Here is a 24527-nt window from a genome sequence, read left to right as displayed (position 1 = left end):
TCATTGAAGTTTTGCAATAAGTTTATGAAAATGCTGTCTTGTATTGATATTAAAAAAGAACAGGCTTCCAATGGATTGAGCATTTTAAGGATGGTTGGGAGACCTTAAACTGAATTAATGGCTGATAGGTGAGCTCAGAAGATTAAGAGGGCCCTCCAAAAATGTAATCGAGAGAGATTTCCTGGAGGGGGCTTCATATAAAGAAGCTGTAAGAAAGTTGAGGGAAAGGTATGGAAAGTTGGAATGGATAGCAACGTGCTTGCTCGTTGTTGGATGGTGCCAATGGCTGTCACATGCAAATGCCATTGGACACCCTGCCTCGTACACATGACTACTCAGACTTCTTTTATTCTTGAAACTGAAAGAATATTGAAAAGAAATACTATCCAATACCTAAAATACCAGACATAAATCTAAACGTATCAGGATTCTCCCTGATTATTTCACTAAACACCCAGTGAACAAGCTGAGAGCAGCAGGAGGCATAATACACAGGCAGAGGCAGAGATATAGATCCTGGTGGGATGCATTAGACAGATGTTAGAAAGGTAGATAGATAAGATAGATATTGGCTGGATGTAAAATATTTATAAAAAGAGGAGACATAAGCTACATTTAAAAACACAAAGAGATTTTCCATAGAATTATAAAACAAAAGTATACCAAATAGACAGGAACCAAGACTGAGATGAAGTGGCTATGCTAATATAGAAAATAGACTTTTAAATTATCAAAATTGTCATGAGACAAAGAAGCGTATTTAATAATTTAAGAATATAATTATAATAAACATATATTCACCTGAAAATACATGAATCAAAACGTGTATAATTGATAGGAAGAATATAGAATTCAACAATACGACTTATCACTTCAATACCCAACTTTCAATAGTCAATAAGCAACTATACACAATACCAACAGGGAAATAGAAGATTTGGATACTATAAATCAAAGCTACTTGATAGACATAGATTGAAGATTACATCCAATAAATAGAAAACATACAATCTTCTTCATTTTATGACAGAAATACTATCTGCCCTTGATCTCCCTTCACCCTCTTCTCGGGGTGGGGGGCAGGGGGTGCTATGTATCTAATCTTGTGATGGGGTCCCCTTTTGTCACCCTTCACCCTACCTGACCATCCCCATATATGAAATAACAATAACAATATATAATTGATCAAGGATACAGGAAGGTAGGAGGGTGAGAAAGAAAGTGGGGGAGAGGAGCTTATATCAAGGGCTCAAGCAGAAAATGTCTTGGAAATGATGATGGCTACCTATTTACAAACATGCTTGATACAATTAATATATGGAATGTTATAAGAGCCCCCAGTAAAATGATGGGGAAAAATTACTGTCTGGGACACCACAGTTGTTCCATAAAACTACTTTTCAATAAATTAAAAGAAATCATATTACACAAAGTATGTTCTCTAGTCACAATGATATGATTAACAATAGAAATAAATACAGGGAAAATTACGAATCCATACTAAATCAAACGCACTGTCATCGAATCACTTTCCAGTTGACAGTGGCCCTTTGGGCAGAGGAGACCTGCCATACGAGGTGTGCAAGGCGAGGCATCGGTTCAGAAGCAGACTGCCTCATCTTCCTGCGAGGAAGTGCTGGTGGGTTTGAAAAACTCCACTTTCAATGAGTAGCCAAACACTTTATCAGCTAAACCACGAGGGTGCCTCAGAAATACCGTATACACTCGAGTATACGCTGACTTTTTTCTTGCAGTTTTTGTGGTAAAATTAGGTGTCTTGGATGATATTCGGGTCAGCTTTTACTCGAGTATATACTCGATACATATAGTATGTGAAAACAGACGAGTACATTCTTAAAAGACAGTGGGTCAAAAACAACTTGCATCAGATATTAGGAAACACTCTGAAATATTTTTTTAAGATAAAAGCGCAAACGCAAAACTAATAAGTTTAGCTAATGTACGGTTTAGAGGGAAATTTAGATCTTTAAATGCATACAGTGAAAAACAAAAGGAGATATGAAATCAATACCTTGACCACGCACTCTAAGAAATGAGAAAAACATCAAGCCAAAATATAAACAAGCAAGAGGAAGAAAATAATAATAGAGCAAAAATGAATGGAATGAAGAGTAGGAAACTGATGAAGAAAATTAGCAAAGCAATAGGTTGGTTCTTTGTGAAGGTAAACAAAATTGACAAACATTAGATAGCCCAGATTAAATAAATAAATTCCTATAATTCATTGACTGAGGAAGAAATACAAAATCTAAATATACCTATAATTTTAAAAATACTAAATTAACAAGCAAAAATTGTTTATTCAAAGCAAAGATCAGGATGAGATGCTGTAACTTGTAAATCTTAGCAGAAAAATTTTAAGAGGAACTAATAAATCCTCTATAAATTCCTTTTAAAAAGTAGAAAGGGATATAACTCATTCTATGAGGCCAGGATTACCTTAAAATAAGAATTCAATGAAATTTTATGATAATCTACTGTCATTTCAGCACAAGCCAGACAAGCAAGTATGTTTTACTTGACAGTAAAGTCCCTGATGGTGCCCTAATCTCTACAATAATTGGTTATTGCTGATATGTGTCCATTTTCCTAAAGCAGGTGCAATTCTGATGACTTCCACTTGGCTTTTCCCACCACATTGGCCCTTAATCCACATTCCAGGGACCCACTATGGAGATTCTGCCAGTAGCTGAGCATGTCTATTCCAATAATGCATTCTGGAACTGAGGAAATTACCACAAGATGTGTTTGTGGACTCAATGAATCCACTTGGAGATGAACCTGAGCTAAGATTCCATTCGTAACTTGCCCTTCTTCTTTGGTCTTCCTAATCAAATGCCCAACTTTTGCATGCAAATGAGGTGATTATAAATATGGCTTGGGTGAGGTGCACTTAAGTCCTCAAAATAACTTCCTTGCTTTCAACACTTTAAAGAGATCTTGTGCAGCAGAGTTACCTAACACAATGGTCCTTTGATGACTGAATTCTCTTTCCTATACCTTGCCTGACTAAAGGCTTTTTTACTGAAGTAAAGCAAAGGACTACTCAGGTGTCAGCATACCAAGTTAAGGGTGACCTGATTAAATAAATAGTGTCATGCTGGATGCTGTCATTACTGTACAATTATTGGCAAAACACTCAAGATAAAGATTAAGAGTCTAATGTAGAGGAAATGATTAACTCAAGATAAGGAGGTTGTTTATTCCCTACTAAATGGAATATAACATTTTCAAGTGATACATACCTTCAGATCTTGGAATCAGGGTGTAGAACCTCTCTCCCTCTGTAGAGAAACCAAAGATATGCAGACTTCTAAGGATTTAAAAGAAAAAAATAAATTATTAAAAAGGCAGTGTGTTAGACTGGGTTGACTAGAGAAACAAATTCAAGGACACTTGTATGTATAAAAGGAAGAGCTTTATAGCAACGAGCAATTGTACTGTGAGAAAACATCCCAGCCCAACTCAAGTTCATAAGTCTGATATTAGTTCATAAATTCAATACTAGTCCATAAATCACTCCTCAGATTCGCAGTCACATGCAATCATGCAGAATGCAGGAAGATCACAATCTATTAGGTGCAAAGTGCTGTGGATCCAATGGCAGAGGACGCATCTCCGGAACTCTAGCTGCCATCAGCATGGCTCCATATGGCTTGTCAACAGGAAGGTGAAGCAGAGAGAGAGTGTGTGTCTGGCCTCCAGGGAGGCAGAGAAGAAGTTCCCAGAATCCTCCTGAGAAGGCCACGCCCACAAGGAGGCATCATCAGGCTGTGACCTGAATGACAGGCGAGACTCCACCCCTACACTCATTGCTCAAGTTGACATGAAACTATGTGACTACCACAGGCAGCACAAATGAAAACCACAGTAACTGTCAAACAGAATCTATTCAGAAAGCATCATTCTGTGGATACGTCGTACTTGGGAGAGTGGAGGGCTAAGTGAAAAAAGGAGTACTCTCACAAAATGAACCAACGCAATGGCTGCCACCGTGCCCTCGTACAAGTAATGACTGCATGTACAGCGCAGACCCGAGTGGCGTTGCCTTCTGCTGCACACAGGCCTCGGAGGCAGGCGGGGCTCCGGGGCACCTAACGACAACATACCGTGTAGAAGAGTCAATGTCTCATGGAAGGAAAATAATGGTCATTACTTTTGTTTCACTTTGAACCTCTCTCTCTCTCTCTCTCTCTCTCTCTCTCAGTGGTCACTGGCATCAAACATATTGTCTAAAATTTGACTCTAGTCTTCAATCTGGGATTTTAGAGACAATATACCAGGAAGTCTAACGTTACTGGTTTTCAGACATGTTGACAATACAAGAAATCCTTTAGAGCGGTGAAAAATCAAGTCCTCGTCCTGCCTTTTGCCACCCTTCCAATACTGAAACCCAGAGTGAGGGATCCAGCCATCTGAGTGCTATCAGCCACGGACGGGGCTGGCCCGGTGCTCATTCATCTCTCCTCGTCTGATGCCCTGCTGCCTCTTAGAGATTCTTTCATTAACTGCTCATTTTCTCTCTCTCTCTCTGCTTCTGACATGATCATTTTTCTTCCCTGTGTTGTTGCTACTCTGTTTCACAGTTTCTGTCTCTCTCATTATTCTTTTTCTTTTAAAATTCTTCTAAGTTTATGTTTCTATAGCTCTCCAATTTTCCTTGTGTCAATCAGATTTCATGTCCTCTGTGAATATGGATCTGTGCATCTACTCACTGTCCTCCATTTATCTGGAGGATTTTCACTGCTGTTGTTGTTGTATTTGAGGGGAAGGGGTGTTGTCTGCTCAGTGTGTAATATTTTAATAGTCAGTGAAGCAAAACACATAGGTGAACTTAACAATAATGAGACCCTTAAATAGTATATATTCTATTATCAGAAAATATTTAATTCCTAAATTAACTCAAAGTGTTTTTATCTAACAAATAAATAAGAAGTCCCCTTTGTGTGAAAAGCTTGGTTCTTGTATAAGCCCATGTTTTAAAGCAGTGAGGATCAGGCTAAATCGTGACTTTGTCTATTTGGCTATCTGAACCTGTTCTGATATAGAGAGAGGCTAACCACTGAAGATGGGAAGGCAGCCACAGTAGGGGTGACACACGACTTACCGTATGCTATTGGAGTCGAGCTATGAAGTATTCAAGGCAGAGATTACCTACATGAGGTAAAGTACTTCCCTGTAGAGACTGTCCATAATGGGACATGCCCAGTTGAGAACAACAGTAAATATTCAGAAGTTCAGCATCAAATTCACCTGGTGTGTTAGTGTGGGTTGACTAGAGAAACAAATTCATAGACACGCATATGTGTATAAGGAAGAGCTTTCTATACAAGTGCAATTGAACACTGAGAACACATCCCAGCCCAGTCCAGATCAAGTCCATAAGCTCGATATTAGCCCATATGTCCGATACCAATCTATAAATTCCTCTTCAGACTCACGAAACACATGCAATGATGTCTCTATGCATATAAAAGATGCAATAGAATTGATGCAGTTGATTAAAAGTGCTATTGAAGAATATTGAAAGTAGAAGGAACTGCCAGAAGAACAAACAAACCTATCTTGGTATAAGATAGCCAGAATTCTCCTTACAAGAAAGGATGGCAAGATGTTATACAGTTTGAACATGTTTTCAGGAGAGAGGAGTTCTGGGAAAAGCAGCTCATACTTGGTAAATGGAGTGCTGGCAAGAAAGAGGAAGACCCTGTGCCACATGTATTGACACAGTGGCCACAAAAACCGGCTCAAACATAACAACAACTATTAGATGGGAACAGGACGTGTCGGTATGTTGTGCAGTGCATAGGGCTATTAGTTGAAATAGACTCAATGGCATTTAACAACAACAAAGCAATATACCAATTGTAGTGAAGGATACAACAGCTGGAAATAAACTCAGCAAAGAATTAAACAACACATTTATGGTAGTTATATAATCTGGTGTCAATTTGAGGATTCAGAGTGAAGGAGTGGAGTCTAACCCATCAATCAGCCCATAGCCAATGAGGGCTCTGTGTGTGCCTGCCTTCTCCTGAGGGTTCTGGGAACTCTGATATTCTTCTTTGGAGGTGGGAGACACTCTCTTTCTCGGCTCAGTCCCGGTGAGCTATCCTCCTTGACGAGCCACGTGGCAATAGGCTGATGGCAACCAGTGCCCTGAGCTAGAGGAACACGTGGAGACCCCTGCCAGCAGGACCCACAAGATTTCCCACCCGCTGACCTGTGATCTCCCTGCATTCAGCATCATTGCATGTGTTTGGTGAGGCTGAAGAGGATTTTATAGAGCTTTATCAGACATGTGGGCTAATATTGGACTTATGGACTTGAACTGGACTGGGCTGGGATGTTTTCTCAATGTACAATTGCTCTTGTATATATAGCTCTCTCTTATACACATATGCATGTTTATGAATTTGTTTCTCTAGTCTACCCAGACTAACACACCATTCAACCAACTTAACCCCATAGATATATGCAGAAACATCTACCCAACAGCAACACAATATGCAATCTTTTCTTAGTGTACATAGGACATTCTCCATAGAAGACCATGGTAAGATGCGAGCCTCAACAAATTTAAACCATCAGTATATGACAAAGCATCTTCTCAGATAAAAAATTATAAAATTAGAATATATATATACAGAGCTATTCTATGTCAAATACATATATGCACACGCATAGTGTCAAACATAAACATATGTATCAACATAAACACAACCACACATGAGTATACTATAAATCTCATTCCCACACCTTTTCAACCTGTGTCAGTCACATATATGTACACACACATATTTGCTACATATGCATCAGCGAATATGGTGGAGCACACAGGGAACAAATTTACAAAAACTTCTTAGCCATAACCAAACACCTTAAGGACTAAGTTTCTGGCGTGAGAGATCAGGATCATAATCTTAGGGAACACCTAGTTCAATCAGCAAAACAGTTCACAAAAACAACATCCTACATCCCACCTCAGTGACTAGAAACCGGGAAGACAAAGGGTTATGAGCACGGAGGTGCACATGTCGGAAAATTGAAAGACTTGTGGAAAAACTAGTCCAGTGGATTAGTCCTATGTCTGCACAAGCCTGAGACCAGAACAACGAGATTGTCAGCAGCTACCATGATCAAATGCTCTGAGAGGGGTCATATTAAAAGGTTCTCAATAAAGTGAGAGAAAAATGCGGAACATAAGTTTTCAACCTTAGACTATAGATTCAGCAAAATTTCCCCTCAAATATGAATCATGAAATTAGAGTACTTCCAGATAAACAGTTCATTTGCAAAAACTAGATCAAACTGACCAAAAAAGAATACTTGGTGCTGAGTGAAATGAGCCAGTCATAAAGATATAAATACTGCATAATGCCACTCTTACAAAGTCAAGAGAAGTTTCAAAAAAAAAGTCATGGACTGTTAACAGAGGTAGCATGGGAATCGATGATAAATTATACCAGGTAGACACATTTTGACTTGCTTAAATGGGAAGGCAATATACGATACGGGAAGATCAACAAATAATGATCAAGACAAAGGCAGAAGCTGACAGGATCATAAGTGTTAAAGGTAGCAGAGGTAAATATTACAAATAAAACAAAACTTGATACCTTCTCTCTCTCTTAAGAGCAAGCACGGTACACTGCCGGCACATAATGATGTGTGTGAGGAGGAAGGGGGCAACCGTGTATGACCAATTAAAGAACCATCATAAAGTTTTCCACTTAAAATTTTTGTTTATCATCTTAAAAAGCTTGATATTTTTGTTACTACTTTAGTTGTGTATATTGGTATCCTTAATCATATTTGCTAAAGTTGAACTCAAAATACTGAGATAATTAATATTTGTAATTATATATTTTTATTTTAAGAAACATGATGCAAAATTATGATAGCATAAATAATGGAATTAGTGGACATAAAAATAGATTACTAAAAGAGAAATGTAGATAGTACTACAAAAAATTATAGCTTTTGTCTACATTTTAGTTTTTATTTTTATCGTTAATAATTACATATCATTTTATATGAACTCTGTGTCTTTGCATTTCTGAACTATTTATTTTTGGGTGAGAATGCTTCCCTAGAGGAAAGTCAGAATTTCTTATGATTTTTTATTCAGACGTCGTGCTTACGTGAGGGTGGTGCCAGTTTATTTGGATCTACATATTTTAGTTCCAATTTCAAGATACTTGAGCGAAGAGTCAAAGAGAAAATGATGTGCTAGACTTAGTAGTAAATCTGTACTTGAAACACAATAGTGTGATCTAATAATATGTACGAGGTTATATAATGGTCAGTGTTAAAGGGCAAATTTTGGATGAGTAGCCTCTTGTAGGAGAGAGGAAAATGGACACCAGACCCATACATGGGATGGGTGTCCATGCTGTTTTGCGGTGATTTCCGTTGTCCCTTTTGCACTGTCACTTTACTCCCTATGGTCCTGTGAGATATTATCATTTGAACCACTAGAGCCCAGAGTCTTGTCTATAAACCTTTTCTTCACTAAAAACAACTGGCATTTCAAAGATTCACTGAGTAGGCAACTGGGTAAGAATAGAGTGGAATAGCTTCCTGTTTGGCAAAGTTAGGATAATATTTAAAGATATATGGGTAAAAGCCTAAAAGAATGATTTAGACGAGCTCTACTGTTTAAACTATGGCACTAGCTTAGTCTCTGTCAATTAAGAGGAAAAAAATAATCATCACAGGCAAGATTAGATATCTGTGATGTTGCATCCAAAAAAACTAGTGCAAATGGTTTAATAAAATAAAGTAACATCTACCAACGAGAGTCACTGTATTGATGGCTATATACGAAAAAACTTCCTGTGACCAGAGAGAACCTTCTCAGGTGATGCCACTGGGTGCACTCACTCAGAGTGAGTTGCTTGTTGATTGCCTAGTGGGAAAACTGAATACTATGAAATTTCCACTTGGCGCAGTGAAATTCCTGTTTTTGGAGCGGGTACCCCCTTGTATGTTATATGCTTGTTTAGTGAAGTAACCAAACATAAGGGAATAAAAATGCAGTGGTTCGTGAAAACTATGATTTTTGTTAATAAATGAATGTTACAAGCATGGGTAGGCTTAATGTTATACCTATAGATAGAAGGAACATAAAATACACTGTTGCACAGATGAACATTTAAAAAAACAAAGAGTAAGCTATGTACATTTGTGGTTTCTACATTGGGCAACTGCCCAGCCTCCCGCCTTAGGGAGAACCCTCAAGTGCCATTTTAACAAGTTATTCACCAAATGTAACAAAAAATTAAATATCGGTTTTTGCTGCCAAAGTGGTGTGAACTGAGCGGATTCCACCAATGAGTGTACCACCGAGTAGAACTCAGAAAGTCTTTACCGTTAGCTGAAGAAACTGAAATTCTTGGGGCACTGTGCTATGAGAAGTTGGAACCCTAAAATGATTTTTCTAAGGTTCTTCGGATCAGTTCTGAATTCTATGCATAATTCTGAATGTCTTTATTTCATTTTAAAAAGGAATGCATCTTTTTCTTCAGGAGTACACCAAACAGTGCACACACAGAAACGTAAGTTACGGGAAAATCCAACAGATGGTTTTGGCAGGTGAATAGCAGCTCTGCACAGAGGTCTATGATCTAGCACCTCGCACATGTGGACATGATATGCTGCATGGCAAAGGGGCTTGTCAAGTGAGAATAAGTCATGAATCTTGAGGTGGTCAGAGTATTCTGAATTATCTGGGCAGGTCCTGTATAATTACAATGGTCCTTATAAGAAAAAGACGAATACACATCAGGAAAGGAGATACAATTGTGGGAGCAAAAGAGAGAAGCAGAAATGCAAGGAAGAACGAGGAAAGAAGAGAAGATTGAAGGGGGAGAGCATTGGGTTGGGGGACTATGGGAGAAACATTCAGAGAAGCAATATTGCTGATGTGAAATTGGAAGCCACAAACCAAGGTTGCCAAAGACCAGGGGGTGGATTCTCCACCAGAGTTTTCAGAGAGTAGCACACCTCAGCTGATCGCTTGATACCAGGATTTCGGATCTACAGAACTGTAAAACAATCTGTTAAATCAATGGGTTTTGGTTCCTTTGTTTGACTCCATAGTCGAAAGACACTGATGCAATGAATCAATTGTGAGCAATAAACCTGCAATTCTGACTTGAGACTAATGGAGAAATTGATCAGTAAGAATCTGTTGGTTGCCCCAATGCTCAAGGTAGAGAACATAATACAGATTTATATGTGTATTAATTTTCTACAATAGAACTATGGAAAAATAATAAAAGCATAAAAATGATATAGCTGTGCACATGGAATTTAAATAAAGAAGACGTATCTTTCTTATTCTCAAGAGCCCATGATCTGTGATTGAAAAATATGAGAAATATACATCAACTCACAAAACCTAGTGTCCCTAAGATCTAACAACCTTGAGCGATCTCTCTGATGTGTAAATATGTGATTGTTTGAAGGCCATGAGAGAAGAATGGCAACGCTCTTTGGACATTTGTGCCATTTTCTTTGCCCTCCAGCTTTGCATAAACCGAATATATTCTGTTTAAGAAGTGCACGGCATGAAGGTTGCTGCGAGCATAATTTGCAGAAGAGGTATATTTTTGCATTTGGAATTAGCCACAGCTTAGCAACACCAGCCTCCAAAACGTGTATGCCAACAGGAGTGCTGCGTGTGCTGCTGTGTTCAATGCACTGAAACAGCTACGAGCAGGGGCACCCCAAAGGACAGGCAAGAGGGAATCTTGACACACAGTTGTTTTCCGGTTGTTGCTGTTTAAACTAGGCGTTTTCAATCGAAATACTCGTGTCTTTAACATGACTTCATTATTGGGGGTGGGATTATGCTCTTCAACCAAGTTTAACTCTGAGATGTGCCTGTAATTCTCGGGATCATTGGTCTAGTGAGTAAAGAGTAGCTTTGGTCATTGAAAATGACAAGCTCCAGCTTCCATTACTGACTGCAGCAGCCCACCCTCCTAGGCTGTCAAAGGGGACACACACGTCTACTCTCTCTTCCCTCCTGGGTTTCCTGCTGTGGCAGCGAACAGGGACGGCTTCCACCGCCTTGCTCCTTCACTGCTGAACTGGGAAGAGAATTCAATCTAGTTTCTCCTCCACCTGTGCTCTCTCAGGTTGGCTTTCAGACATTTCTTTCCACTTCTCCTGGAAGATGACTCGGCTCATTAAAAATCATATGCTGAGAAAAATAGGTTACTTTCCAAATGAATGAATGGTGAAGTGGTGGGAAAACGAGTTCTTGAGACTTCAGAAGCACAGCCTTAGAGAAATGAGGCATGTTATCGAAGTCTAAAGTCCAGCTGCCGGGGAGACAAGCTCGGGAGCTAGTCAGCCACACACACAAGCAGCCACTCCGCTTTCTGAGAGGTAGGCTGCTGCTCCCCTGCCTACAAATGATGCGGAAGACAGCGGTCAGGCGTCCCGGCCCTGATTTTCTCTCATTCCTCTCGCCTCTTACTTCAGCTCTACAGGCAGCTGTGAGGCAATATCAGCTGTAGAGCTAAGAGCCTCACTGTGGAGAGCCTGCCTGACAGTAAAGAGCAGAGTGACCTTGGGTGAATCACTCTTAGGTCCCTTGTCTGTGGAATGAGAGGTTGAACATACCCTGCCTTTGGTGCTAATCGTTAAACCTTTGGCTACTAACTGTAAGGCTGGTGACTTCAACCCAATCGGTGGTCCCGCAGGAGAAGGTCCTGGCCATATGGTCCTGTAAAGATTACCATCTTGAAAATCCCAGGGGCAGTTGAACTTGGTTGCATGGGCTCCTTATGAGTTGAAATCAACTTGACTGCACTGAGAACCCACCAGAGCCAGCCCCACTGGCCTCGGGATTGGCAGGTGCTGATGCGTATTTTAGAGGTCAGCAATGAACAAGGAAAAGCATCTAGTCGCTGCGGGACTAGACAAGATTCGCATTCAGCAGCTAGGACGCTGCAGGGCGAGGCTCTACAAAGAGTTTTGTAGAACGCTGAAAGGGTCTTGTTGGATCAGCTCAGGATTGTCAAGTCCCTGGGTAGTGGCACAGTTAAATACGCGTCTCCCCGTTGAAAGGTTGATGGTTCAACAGTAACTGGAGACACCTTGGAAGAGCAAACAAATGAACCTAAACCCCCAAATCATTTGCCTTCAAGTTGATTTATTCCAACTCATATTGATCCTTTAGGACGAAGTAGAACTGCTCCCAAGGATGTTATTGGGTTTGACCTTTGTGGAACCAAACTGTCATATTTTCTCCCATCAGAGCACCCCTATGAAAACAGGCCAAGGCATCTGCTTCCGGAAACCCTGTCAGACCTGGGTCCAGTTGGCACGTGTGAGGGCATCATGCGCCAGACTGGCTTTCACAGAGATGAGCCCTCTCACACCGCATTCCAGGTGTCCGTGGCTGAACATGGCCCTTGTGAGGTATGAAGGGTACTAATAACAAACCCTTATCCACCAGACACCACATTTTGAAGAGTGGGCGATTTCCCTTTCTAACAGAATAGGGGAAGTCAATTTTCACATGGCGAAAAATTGCAACTTGGTTGATTCTACATGGCCAGGTGAACAGATCAAATTCCCTGCCTGCTTGGAAACCTAGAGGCCTAGTAGACAAAACCGCCCCATCTGCACATTTGTCCAATTTCCCTGGATTCCATCTCAAAACCCTCAGTTACAATGCTTTGTTTGAAAGGCTGGCCATCTCAAGGTGTGCCTGCCCTCTTGTGGTAACTGCTTGCCTTACGTACCAAAGTCATTTTCTTTCTGTTTGCAAGTCTGTCCTCCTACAAAGATTTGATGCTGTCAAAAGAGATCCCTTAAAGGTATTAGAGTCAAAGTGGTTGAACAGGTCAGCACAGTTCCTTGTGCTGCAGCCTCCCTGTGCATCTCTCTCCTGAGAAAGAACCACCGACTTTAAGCTGCATTATTTCTTCTGGGCTTCTTCCTCCTGAAGCCATCCGGAAAGGATCTCCCCTGGCAGCCGAGGGAAACAGCGTTCCTCATTGCATTCATTTTACCAGACCAAGAGCATCTTAAGTAAGGTAAAACCCTGATCCTTTGCCACCAGACTGCTTTACTGGGGATTGACAGATGTCTCTTCTGAAACACGACAGGGAAAGCCCAATATGTAAGCCAGGTCCAATCTGTGCAGTGTGCAGCAGTGTCAGGATAGCGTCTCAAAGGCATTCAGCTTGCAGCCTGCACCTACCTGTGGCCTAGGACCTCTACTCAGGTGGCCAACTCTGATGCTCTCTTCTCTTCTCTCTCTCTCTCTCTCTCTCTCTCTCTCTCTCTCTCTCTCGTGCTCCAACATTGGTCATGTTATCAGAAAGAACATTCTCTGGAGAGGTCAATCGTACTTTTGAAAAGGGAGGGGTAGAGAACAAGAGGAGCATCCTCAATGAGATGTACTGGGTGATTGGCTTCAACAGTGAACGCCCACCTGCCAAAGACTGAAAACAGCGCAGGACTAAGCCACTGCGTATTCAATTTGAAATAGGTCAGAGTCTGTAAAGTCAGATCCTGCTCAACTGTGCCTCACTGCACCCTTCACAACACGTTTCACTTCAACAGGCTTAAAATAAAAGATCTCTGAGGACATGGTTCTTAATGCTTGGTTATTATAAGGGAACTTTTCAGTGGTTCAGATGCAGACATGGTAGAAAATCAGATGACGTGTTTCCGTAGAGATGACAGCCCCAGAGACTCGTCTATAGGGAAGTTTCACTTTGTCACACAGGGTTGCTAAGAGTTGGATTTGACTAACTGCACTGAACAACAACAATATCAAGGCAGTCTCTGTTACTTGTAGCTGGTTAAGGGGGTTATTTGGGATTGGGTGTTTGCCCCACAACAATCAATGTTCAATGATTGAATTTGTCTGTGCAACTGGGTGTCATTTAGTCCGCATGGTGCAGTATAGAGGTTAAGATGGTGGTATTTAAAGTCAGGTGCCTACATTCAAACTTGGTTTTCCTGGATTTTAGGTACAGTATATTATTCATGTACTGTATGAAGTACAGTACTGAAGTTTATAAAATATGTTATCTCAGAATCGAGAATTACCCATCAAGATAGTTACAGAGATTAATTGGGATAGTCCACAAAAAGCATTCAGTTCAGTGGGTAACCGACAGGAATTACTCTGTAAATAATAGCACAATTATACTGACCATCAATATATTACATGTTTATATGCATATCTGATATATATATACATACATATATATAATTCCAAACAATATTAATGACAGTGTATAAGAATTTGCACGAGAAGAACATTCCACTGAGAATTATGAGTGTCACTAATTTGGTTTAATTCACTGCAGACACTAAACATAGTCTTCTTCTCAGGGAAAACAAAGCTTACCACAATGCCCACCTTGATATATAAATAATGTAGACACGGAACCACTCCTTGGTGGGAACCAGATTCCAGGGAATCATACTACAACTTGGTAAACAAACAATGTGCTCAGCTGGAATTCAGTGATGGAGAATCTTTTTTGTCAGGTACCAGTGAGTGGATTCTCACTTGTACCCAGTACAACAGCATAAAACTGGTGTTCTGCCATCTTCAAAATCATTGCTGTGTTTGGGTTCCTGGTTGTAACTATTTTGACAATCTGTTTCATTGAATATTTTCCTCATTTCCTATGTCTGTGTATTTACCAAGAGTAGTTTCCGCAGACCCTGTCTCTCCAGGTGACAGGCACAAAGTATGTGAGACAAGGTCTCACCTGTCTTCTCAGGAACAATCTGGCGGGTACCTTCCAAGATGGATTTGTTTGTTCCTCTGGAATTCTAAGACCTGCTAAATATTCTCAGCACACCAACTTACTGGAGAGCCTAGATAATTAATATCCCAGGCTGTCAATGGGATATTCACTTGGTTGTCTTGCATATAATGAGTATTTTTTCCACTTTTAAAAAAGCAGAAGTGATCGCTGATATGTGCATAATGGCATTTTCTCAGTTTCTTTAGATGTCAAAGGATGCTCATGATAACAGTAGCGACCACAGAAATGCTTTGAGGATGAAGTGACAATACATTTAAAACTCTTGACCCACATGTCTGGCCTATAGAAAGTATTCACATTAACTATTATTTTCATAATAAGTGACTTGTAGAAGTAACAAGATCTTCCCAGGAAATCTAGAGCAAATGGATGCATAAATTTCATATTTTAAAATCAAATGAAAAAATAAAAACAAAAATTATATTATGAGAACCTTTTCCACTCAATCTCATGGGTGCTATTTAAATTATACCACATTGTAATGACTTTAGATAAAAGACTATTAAACATGTATCCAAATGGTAAAATTTTACACAGAATTTGGGTATATTACAGTTTAAAATGCATACAAAGATTATGTAAATTTTCATATGAAACAACTTTTCTTTTTTCTGATATTGAAAAGTATAAGCAATAATTATCAGGAAAATGCATTCATTTTCTTGATTAATCATTTATGAAATCCATTAAGGGCCCAGCACTGATTAGTGTTAACTCTAGAGACAAAAGGGCCTCAAACTCCAAGTTTTACATGCAGCGACTAGGATTCTATTCTACGACCAAATCCCGTAATCGTGCCCGTACCCTGGACGTTACTACCAAATTCATTGACTCCAACTTCCTCAAGATTCTTGTTAGAAACATTTGTTTCAAGGTCCAAACAAAATGCTCAAGATGGGTGCAAGAAATCCTAGAACCCCAGAGAAATATTTGAGATAGGAATCCTATATCCCTAACGGATTCTGGTTACTATTCAATTTAGAAATAGACTATTTCTGCATGTCTAGTTAAAGATTTGTCACATAATAGGCACTAGATAACAAGCAACTGAGAGCTTAAAATCAGGAATTTTATTTCATGGCTAGTGCTATTATTTGCAGGGGAATTATTTTGGCAAGTTACTTAATTTCTTTAAATCATAAGTTCCCTCATTTGCAAATTAGAATTGATCAAAACTAGCTTGTAGGATTAGATGCAACTGTGTAGGTTAGATGAAATCAAATTTTAAATGCAAACCATCGTGCTAATTTATTGTGTGATGTATTTATGCAGGTGATTGTATTTTCAATAAGTACTCTTGGAAGACAAAAAAGAATCATCTAATAAAACAGCACTGGAAGGAGCCTTTAAATATCATCTCCCCTGTTCCCAGGAATCCGGAAGAAAACGGCATCATCACTTTAAAATGTTCTCCTTTGGTGGAGAGCTCATGAGAAAAGTTTCAATGCCAACCACGTTTTCATCGCCAGATCTGTCTGTTTGAAAACATAAACAGCAACGACACATGTGGGCTGCTTCAGACAGAATACACAGAAATCGGTTTGACTGTATCTGTGGGACAAGATGATAGAGCAGCTCAATATCAGCAGCCGAAACAAGGCTAGGGGCTCGCTTAGGAGCAGACCACCAATTGCTCATATGTAAGCTCTGGTGTCTTTATTTAGTGTGACTATAAAACAGCCAACTTCGTTATGTAAACTACCCTCTTCAATATTACTAGTGTGCTGTATTACTATCTTACTCGTGAGTGGCCTGTTGAGCTGCCAGCAGTTCAAAGCCATTAAGCACTTCCTAAGAAGACGATGAGCCTTCTACTCCTGCAAAGATTCACAGCCTTGGAATCCAACGGGGCAGGTGCGGCTATCTGGTCCCATAAAGGTGTACAGCTTGGGAAACTCTATAAAGGGTACCTAAAGGTTGCTAATGACTGGATGGCATGGGTTTCACTGGGTTGGATTAAAATTAGCATCACCAACATACTGTTCTGTTTTGTTCTGGGTTTTTTGTGTGTGGGGGGGGCACACTCTTTTTTGCACTTGCACAGACAATTGATATTCTGGCAAATACTTTAAAATCAATCTTAAATAAAATATGTTGCAGAAATGCTGACATAATCGCAGGAAAATTTATTCGATCTAGAATTAGATCGGAACCCTTGAAGAAAGGGGATTGAATGTCCTGCTGGGAGTTAGAGGTTTCTGTTCACTGTATTAACTGGACAGTCCGAAGGCACTTTGTACCGCATTAAACATGTGAATTTTAACATGGACAAGCGGTCTTAATGAAATGTGAGCTCCTCAATTATAACCATCCACCCTCAGTCATCAAGTTCGAATTGTTTAGTTCTCCTTGAAACCCAGCGTGCCAGAGATATTGATATGTCGAGGAATATAGACGAGGGTAGTTTCGATAATGAAGTTGGCTGTTTCATATGCACACTGGATCAAGGCATCCATTAAGGCATCAACTAAGCTTTCCAGACAGACTCCTTATCGTGAAATATTACCATTTTCAGGGTCATTAAATATCAAGTTTCGCGTTGTGTAGTGATATTAAAATTGAAAAGCCGATGTAATCTCCTCTTCCAACTTAATTTTGAGAGACAACGGTATCTAGAAACAATCTGTAACCTTCCTGAAAAGTAAAGTCAAAAGTCCCTGTCACAGGGTGGTGAGTATAGAGCTGTTGAAAAGCAGGAAGTACAGCGCTTACTTAGGGGGCCAGCTTTGGGCTATATCTGAATTCCAATCCCATCTGGGTCGTTGACTACATTGGGAACATCGCTTGATTTCTGTGTTATTTTGCGGGGGATGCACAATAAAATTAAAAACAAACATGTTTATGCTAGAGAATTGTTGTAAACATTAAATAATATGTAGTAATTTTCAGTCGTGTCTGGCACATAAGAAGTGTATAGAGTAGCTTAAGGAAATGGAAGAAATAATGAAGTAAAAGAACTGAACCAAAAATTTCAAAGGGCAGCTGAGGGAGACAAAGCAAAATAGTATCCAAAAATGTGCCAAGACCTAGCGTTAAAAAACAAAAGAGGAGGAACACACTCCGCATATCTTATACCGAAAGAACTGGAGAAAAACGTCAAGCCCTGAGTTGCAACTTTAAATATTCTATGGGGGAAGTATTGAACTATGCAGAAAACAACAACCGAAGACGGAAAGAATATCAAAAAGGACCAGTTGACACGGAGCCATTTCAAGAGGGAGCAGATGAAAAAGACTGATTATACTGAAGGAAGCAGGCCTGAGATGTACTGAGGCATTGTTGAAAACCCAGGGTCTAGGAATTGACCGAATTCCAATTTCAGTATTTCAACAGGCTGAGGAAGCACTGGAAGCCCTCTCTAATCTATGCCAGAAATCTGGGAGACGGCTACCTGGCCAGCTGACTAGAAGAACTCCATACTTGTGCCCATTCCAAAGAAAGGTGACACAGCAGAACGCAGAAAGTATAGAACAACACTACTGATCTCACACACAGGGAAATTGTTGCTAACGATCACTGAAAGTCACATCAGTCCATTGATAAGAGCTGCCAGAAATTCAAACCCGATTCAGAAACAAGGTATATTATGGCCAATGGCAGATGGATCTTGGCTAAAAGCAGAAAATATTAAAAAGATGTTTACATGTGTTTTATTGATTATATGACGGCATTCAACTGTGTGGAACTTAACAACCTATGGATAACCTTGGGAAGAATGGAAATTTCAGAAAACTTCATTGCGCTCATGTGGAACCTATACATGAATCAAGAGGCAGTTGTGTGAACAGAATAAGGGAAAAGCATGGATTAAAATCAGAAAAAAAATATATCAGGGTTGTATCCTCTCACATGCTGAGCAAATAACCTAAAAAGTTGGAGTATGTGAAGAAGAACAAAGCGTAAGTCTTGGAGTAGTGAGGCTCGATATTCTTATCTTCTCTTGAGCTTAGGGGAAACATTCAGTCTTTTACCATTAAGCTTATTAGTACCTGGAGGTTTGGGGGAAGAGATCTTTTATCAAGTCATGGAAGTTCCCCTCTGTCTTAGTTCTCATATTGCTACACCAGAAATAACAAGTGGAGAGATTTAACAAACACATATTCTCAGAGTTTAGGAGACTAGAATTGAGGTCCTCAACTGCAAGGGAAAGCTTGTTTTGTTTTGTTTTGTTTTGAACACTTTGGGATGGGTTCCAAAAGGAGATGAGTAAAAAAATCGACATGGGGGAATATATGTACATATTTCAGGTGGTTTCCTATAAAACCTCACTTGACAGGTTCCTTCTGGTTTTGATTCCATGTTGCTGGAAAAAGTTTAATCAACTTTGCCGCTCATTTGTCATTAGTTGCAAGTATTATAGGCAGCTTCACACTTTGCCGAATGAAAGGATACCCCTTCTTCGACACAAGCAGAAAGCACAATTCATTCAGGAGCAGCATCCTCCCCTACTACTGTCTGTTTTGCACCATCAGCATGAAAATTCTTGATAATGTGGAGAAGATAGCACTAGCAATCAATTAATTGATGTGCCTAAACTCCACAATACTGTTTTGCTTGTTTTTCTTCTGCATCACTGATTGCTTAAAAACAAACAACTATGCTCAAGGCGTTCAGTACTCAGACAGTGCCTCTTTGGGGCTGTCATTTTGCGGCCTCTTGTTTCACCTCGCAGGATGATCGCAAACCCCACCTTTTTTCTTTTTGCGGGTGGGGGGCTTTTGGTGGGGGTGGGGGGTTGGGGCCTTAAACTAACTGAAAGCACTTGCTTTGCCATAGATTGCTCTGGTCCTGTGTGCTTGGTGTTGCGCACTGCTCCACGTCTGTTCTTTTGACACCACCTCGGTGGTGATGGCGCAGGGTCATCTCCGGCTGCAGGGCTCTGGAGACGGCCCCTCCCCTTTGGATGTACAGGCCCCACGGCCCTGGACATTCGTGCTGCGTGAAGGCCAGCCTGCTCTCCCATAAGCACGCCCTCTGTCTGACTCACACCTAGTCCTCCACGCAGACTGCGGGGGCCTGGAGTTTGCCACCAGCCTGAGAGGCGTCCCTCAAATCCCCAAAGACGGGGGGTTTTTTGGCTTCTCCAGAATATCCCGTCTGCTTGCCAGGAGCTGCACCTGAGGCGTTTCTCACCAGCCTTGCCCTGCCAAGCACCTTCTTGGCAAATGTTTTCCCAGCATTTGCCCCCGTTTCTTTTCCTACTTGGAAAACGTCCACCTCCCCCTTTCGCGAGAAGCCCGAGGAGCTCAGGACGTGCGCAGCTGGTCCACACTACTTCTGAGAGTCCAAAAGCCCGGGGAGCGCCAAGCCAGCCTAGGGTCCTAGTCCCCAGGAGCGGACCCCTCCCCCAGGCCGCTGGAGGTGGGGTCCCCGCACCCCTGGTGTGCCCTCCCCTTGGGGCGCCCGGGGGAGCGGCCCTGCTCCGTCCCAGCCTCCGGGCTGGCCTGCCCCGCAGGGACCCCGCCGCCGCCGGGCCTCCGCCCGCTTCAGCTTCCAGGGACCCGACGGTGGGTCGTTCCGGGGTCAGAGCCACGCCATCACATCCCCCTGGGTTTAGGGGCTTCCCAGTGCACGGACCCCCAAGGTTAAAGGCTGTGCTCCCCTCCCGTTCTTATTTAATGGTAGAAAGACCGCTCACCTGCCCATTTCTTTCTCTTCCACCTCGTGTTGGAGGAAAAGGGCTGCAGGCCACGCCCTAGAAACTTCCTGAGGCCGACTAAGGTGGTGCCAGGTGTCCTCCATTGACCACTGATTGGTGATGACGTCAGATGGAATCATGGAGGGCGGTTGCATCCTGAGGATCAAACCACAGCCTTACCTGATTGCTAATGCTAATGCGAGTCACTCTTAGTCATGGAGTCAGTGCTGACTCACAGCGACCCCGTGTGGGGTTTTGAGACCGTCACAGTGGATGGGAGTAGAAAGCTCAGTGCCTTCATGAGAATCAAGTCTTGGCCAAGTGAACTCTTTGCAGATGAGAGGGCGTGGGGGAAGGGGCGGTATAAGTCAATCCACAATACTCTCTCTTCATATTTTTTAGTTTGTCGGCCTTAAATATTAGCAAATGTTTTCTCTACAATAATTGATATAATCATGTGATATTCCTTCTTTGACATTTTAATACGAGGAATTACATTAATCGATTTTTGAATATTGAACTAGCCTTGTACCTCTACAATAGACCCACGTCGTCTGGCCGTAACTATTTTCGTACACTGCGCAGTCCTATGGTTTTCGGACAGATTCTTGCGGCGCTTGGACACTGGCATGCAATGTGTGCGTTGTCTAGTCTGGTTTGGGTACCAGAGTATTACGAACATACCATGAATTGAGAGATGGTGTATCATTGGTGTTAGTCCATTTTTAAGTGTTCCGAATTCTCTAGTGAAACCCTCTGGCCTTGGGCACTCCTTTCATGGAGTTTTTACCTTATCAATTTAATACCCTTCATAATTATATAGTTGCAGAAATCATGTGGGGCCACATCTGACCTCCTCTCACTTTGAAAAGAAAGGAAAATTTACCTTCATCCACATCAGCTGATTGCTGTGAGGCAGCCTTCTTACCCACACTGACACCTGCCAGTTCACGGGACTTCTCAGCTGAGTTTGATACGTCATTGGAACAGTCACGTAGAATGTATATAGACCATACACACAGTCATGGGGCTTTTTAGAAAAGCTAATGGGTTATAATTAGGAATCAGACATGTGCAGGATATAGTACTTTGGTCAGAAAGGACTGTCTTTAACTGTGTTCCTAGGCATACCTCTCTTTATTTTTATTATTATTATTATTATTATTGTCCTCTCAGCAACATGGCCCTTGGCCCCAGTCTCCTTGGACAATATTAGAGAGGTCTTTTAGTGCTGCCAACCAATGCCCGGAGGGGACCCTGCTCTCCCACAACTCTCAGCCGAAGGTGTGCAGTTGTAGCTTCCTGACTCAGCAAACCTTGCTCCCTAATTAGCTGCCTGCAGTCTCTGCACTGCGCAAGTCAGTCTCCTGCCCCAGCCACTCAGCGTGACTCACTTCTCGAGGCCACTCCTGTCTTGTCCTCTGGCTCTTGGATCCACTGCTGCCATTCTCCTGCCACGTCTCTGGTGTCACAGCTCTGTCCCTGCCTTGAGGAGGTCCAAGGCACAGGGACCTCAGCTCCACGGAAGGTGCTTCACTCCATCTTACTGATATTGAGCACATCGGTACCTGCTTCTGAGGTGACTTATTTTAAGAAGAGCGGGATGGAAAACTGGCTGATCCCCTCATTACATTTCTAAATGTTTACACTCAAAATTAATCCTGTCAGCCATTCATCACCACAGAATTATATAATCCTATCAGTGTCTTTCTGCATCTTCTCTAACACAAACCCTCAGGAAAAGTGTAGTTTGGTTGCACTGCTTCCAAAATCTTCAAAACCAAACTCATGACCTTCAAGTTAACCCAGACTCCTAGGAGCTCTGGGCTGCCAGTTGGGCTGCTAACCACACGGTTGGTGGTTCAAATCCAGTTTGTGGGGAAAAGATTATCTATGTGATATTGGGTAAATGTTGCACTTAGTGCTTTACAGGAAATTAGTCCGTTTCATGTAACTTGTCAGGTTTGTATAATGCAGTGTTACATGTACTGTTCCCTTAATGTACTTTTGATATTTTGATTTCCCAGCTTTTCTTATGTTGGAATTTTGTTTTCTTTCTTTTATTCTTTGAAAGTCTTGATAAGGACTAATTACTGATTTATTTTTTTCTGCCAAAGAACTACCTTTTAGTTTCATTGATTTCCCCCCTGTTATTTCTCTATTTTAAATGCAATTGATTTCAAGTTGTGTCCTGATCACTGCTTTTCTTCTGCTTTCATTGGATCAAGTCGCTCTTCCGGCTGGCGACGTGGGCATTTTGATTACTTGCACCTTTTCCTCTTTTCTAGAGTACGAGTTTAGTGCTACCACCTCCCTCTCAACACTGTCTTAATAGGGTGCCGCGATCTCTGATATGTTGTATTTTTGTTTTCACTCAGTTTAGACTATTATTTGATGTCCCTCTCCCAAAGACACACAGGAGTCGTCATTGGCACAGATTGAACTGCAACTCAGCTTAGTCCAAAGACGACTCCTGAACTGGATAGCGCGTGCTTTCCCACACTCGTGAGCCAAAGGCAGCGTGTCAGGTAGAGGTTGTTGCTTCCTGTGGAGTCTCCAGCAACAAGAAAATGTTGGCTTATCAGCGGTCCACGCTGATAGCACTGAGTTTCTAGTTGTCTGCCACTGTGTAGCAGGGAGAGGAGGTGGCAGGATGGGACCAGTCTCCAGGTTCCTCCTGGCCTCCTCTGACCTCCGTGCAAGGGGAGAGCTGCAGGCATATTCTGCTTGATGAGGGAGAATCTTTAGCCTGGTTGAACTGACATGGTGAACGTGTGGCATTTGGCTGGAATTATTGTCTAAGATGTTTCCACCTTGTTAGACTGTCCCTTTCCTGGCCATCTGCCTGGGGACATCTAACTGTAACCGGGGTTTTCAGTTGGCGACCATTGGCTTTTGGGAGTCAATGGCTACTTCTTCTCCAAGTCTGGGCGAGGGTCACATAAGGCAAACAGAATACAAAAGAATTTAAATTACATTATTCCGCTGGTCCCCTGGTCCCAGTCTTCTCTGTCTTCTCCTCCTCACCATGCTAGAGCATCCTTTGCTTAGTTGGCTTGTAGTGCCTAGCGTTTCTTTGCACGTAATGGAAGGAATGGAGGCATGCATCTCCCCCACCCTCTTGGAAGCAGACGTCTAGATTGTATCAGTTTTGAAAAGTTCAGTGAACAAGTTCTTCTTTAGGACCAACTTTTTTCAGAGTAGATGGTGTTCTTACATGACAGCGGAAACGGTTCTCCTTTGTTGATATGATCCAGTTCACCCACATTTGTATTTATGGTTATTGTCGGCTGCGTTTCAAGGAGAGGACGTGTTTTGTTGCAACTTTGACAACTGGGCTTTTATGTTTGTTTCAGGATATAGAGTCACCAAGGTTGTCGTTTAAGAAACGGTTTTGTATAGAGAAAATTATAGGTGACCTATTTGAACATGAGTTGGAGCGGATGGCCTTACGAGAGGCCGGCTGAGAAGGTTCTAGAGCCTTTTGCGCTCACCCACATATTAAAGGACAAGTACTTCCCGTCACAGCATCTCTGGATCCATTGTGGTCTCCAGTCAGCAAAGGGCTTCGTGACAAACACTTCTTTGATGCGGACTGTAGCTGTCCTGAGTTTAAAGCACTTGGTGGCTTCCACCGTTAGGTGCCATCATCACAAATGACACACTTATCCCAGCGGCCATGCCATCCTTCTCCTCATCCTGTGTTGTCTGCATTGTGGGTGATGCAGAACAGATGGTTGGCAGCGAAAATTGTTGGAACGATATGTCAGAAAGCATCTTGTCTTGTACCTGTATTGATAAGACGTCTCCTCAGAGCCAGTGTGGCTGACAGGCAGATGGGGGATTGCAGGGCCAGCCAACCAGCCATCCAACCACAGCCACAGAACCTGCTGTGCCTCGTTGCGGCCCACTATGGGGTTTACACGGCTATAACATTTTACAAGAGCAGAGAGTGTCAATGTTCTTAGCGCGTAGGTCTGAACTGCTGACCTTGTGATTTCAAGACAGGGACTGTCTAACTATTAGCGCTTGTTTTCATTCATCTCCATGCC

Source organism: Echinops telfairi, unplaced genomic scaffold, assembly GCF_000313985.2.
Source record: "Echinops telfairi isolate 266 unplaced genomic scaffold, ASM31398v2 ScPeMD7_2573;HRSCAF=3158, whole genome shotgun sequence".
NCBI classification, from domain to species: Eukaryota; Metazoa; Chordata; class Mammalia; order Afrosoricida; family Tenrecidae; genus Echinops; species Echinops telfairi.
This window is presented reverse-complemented; position numbering follows the sequence as displayed.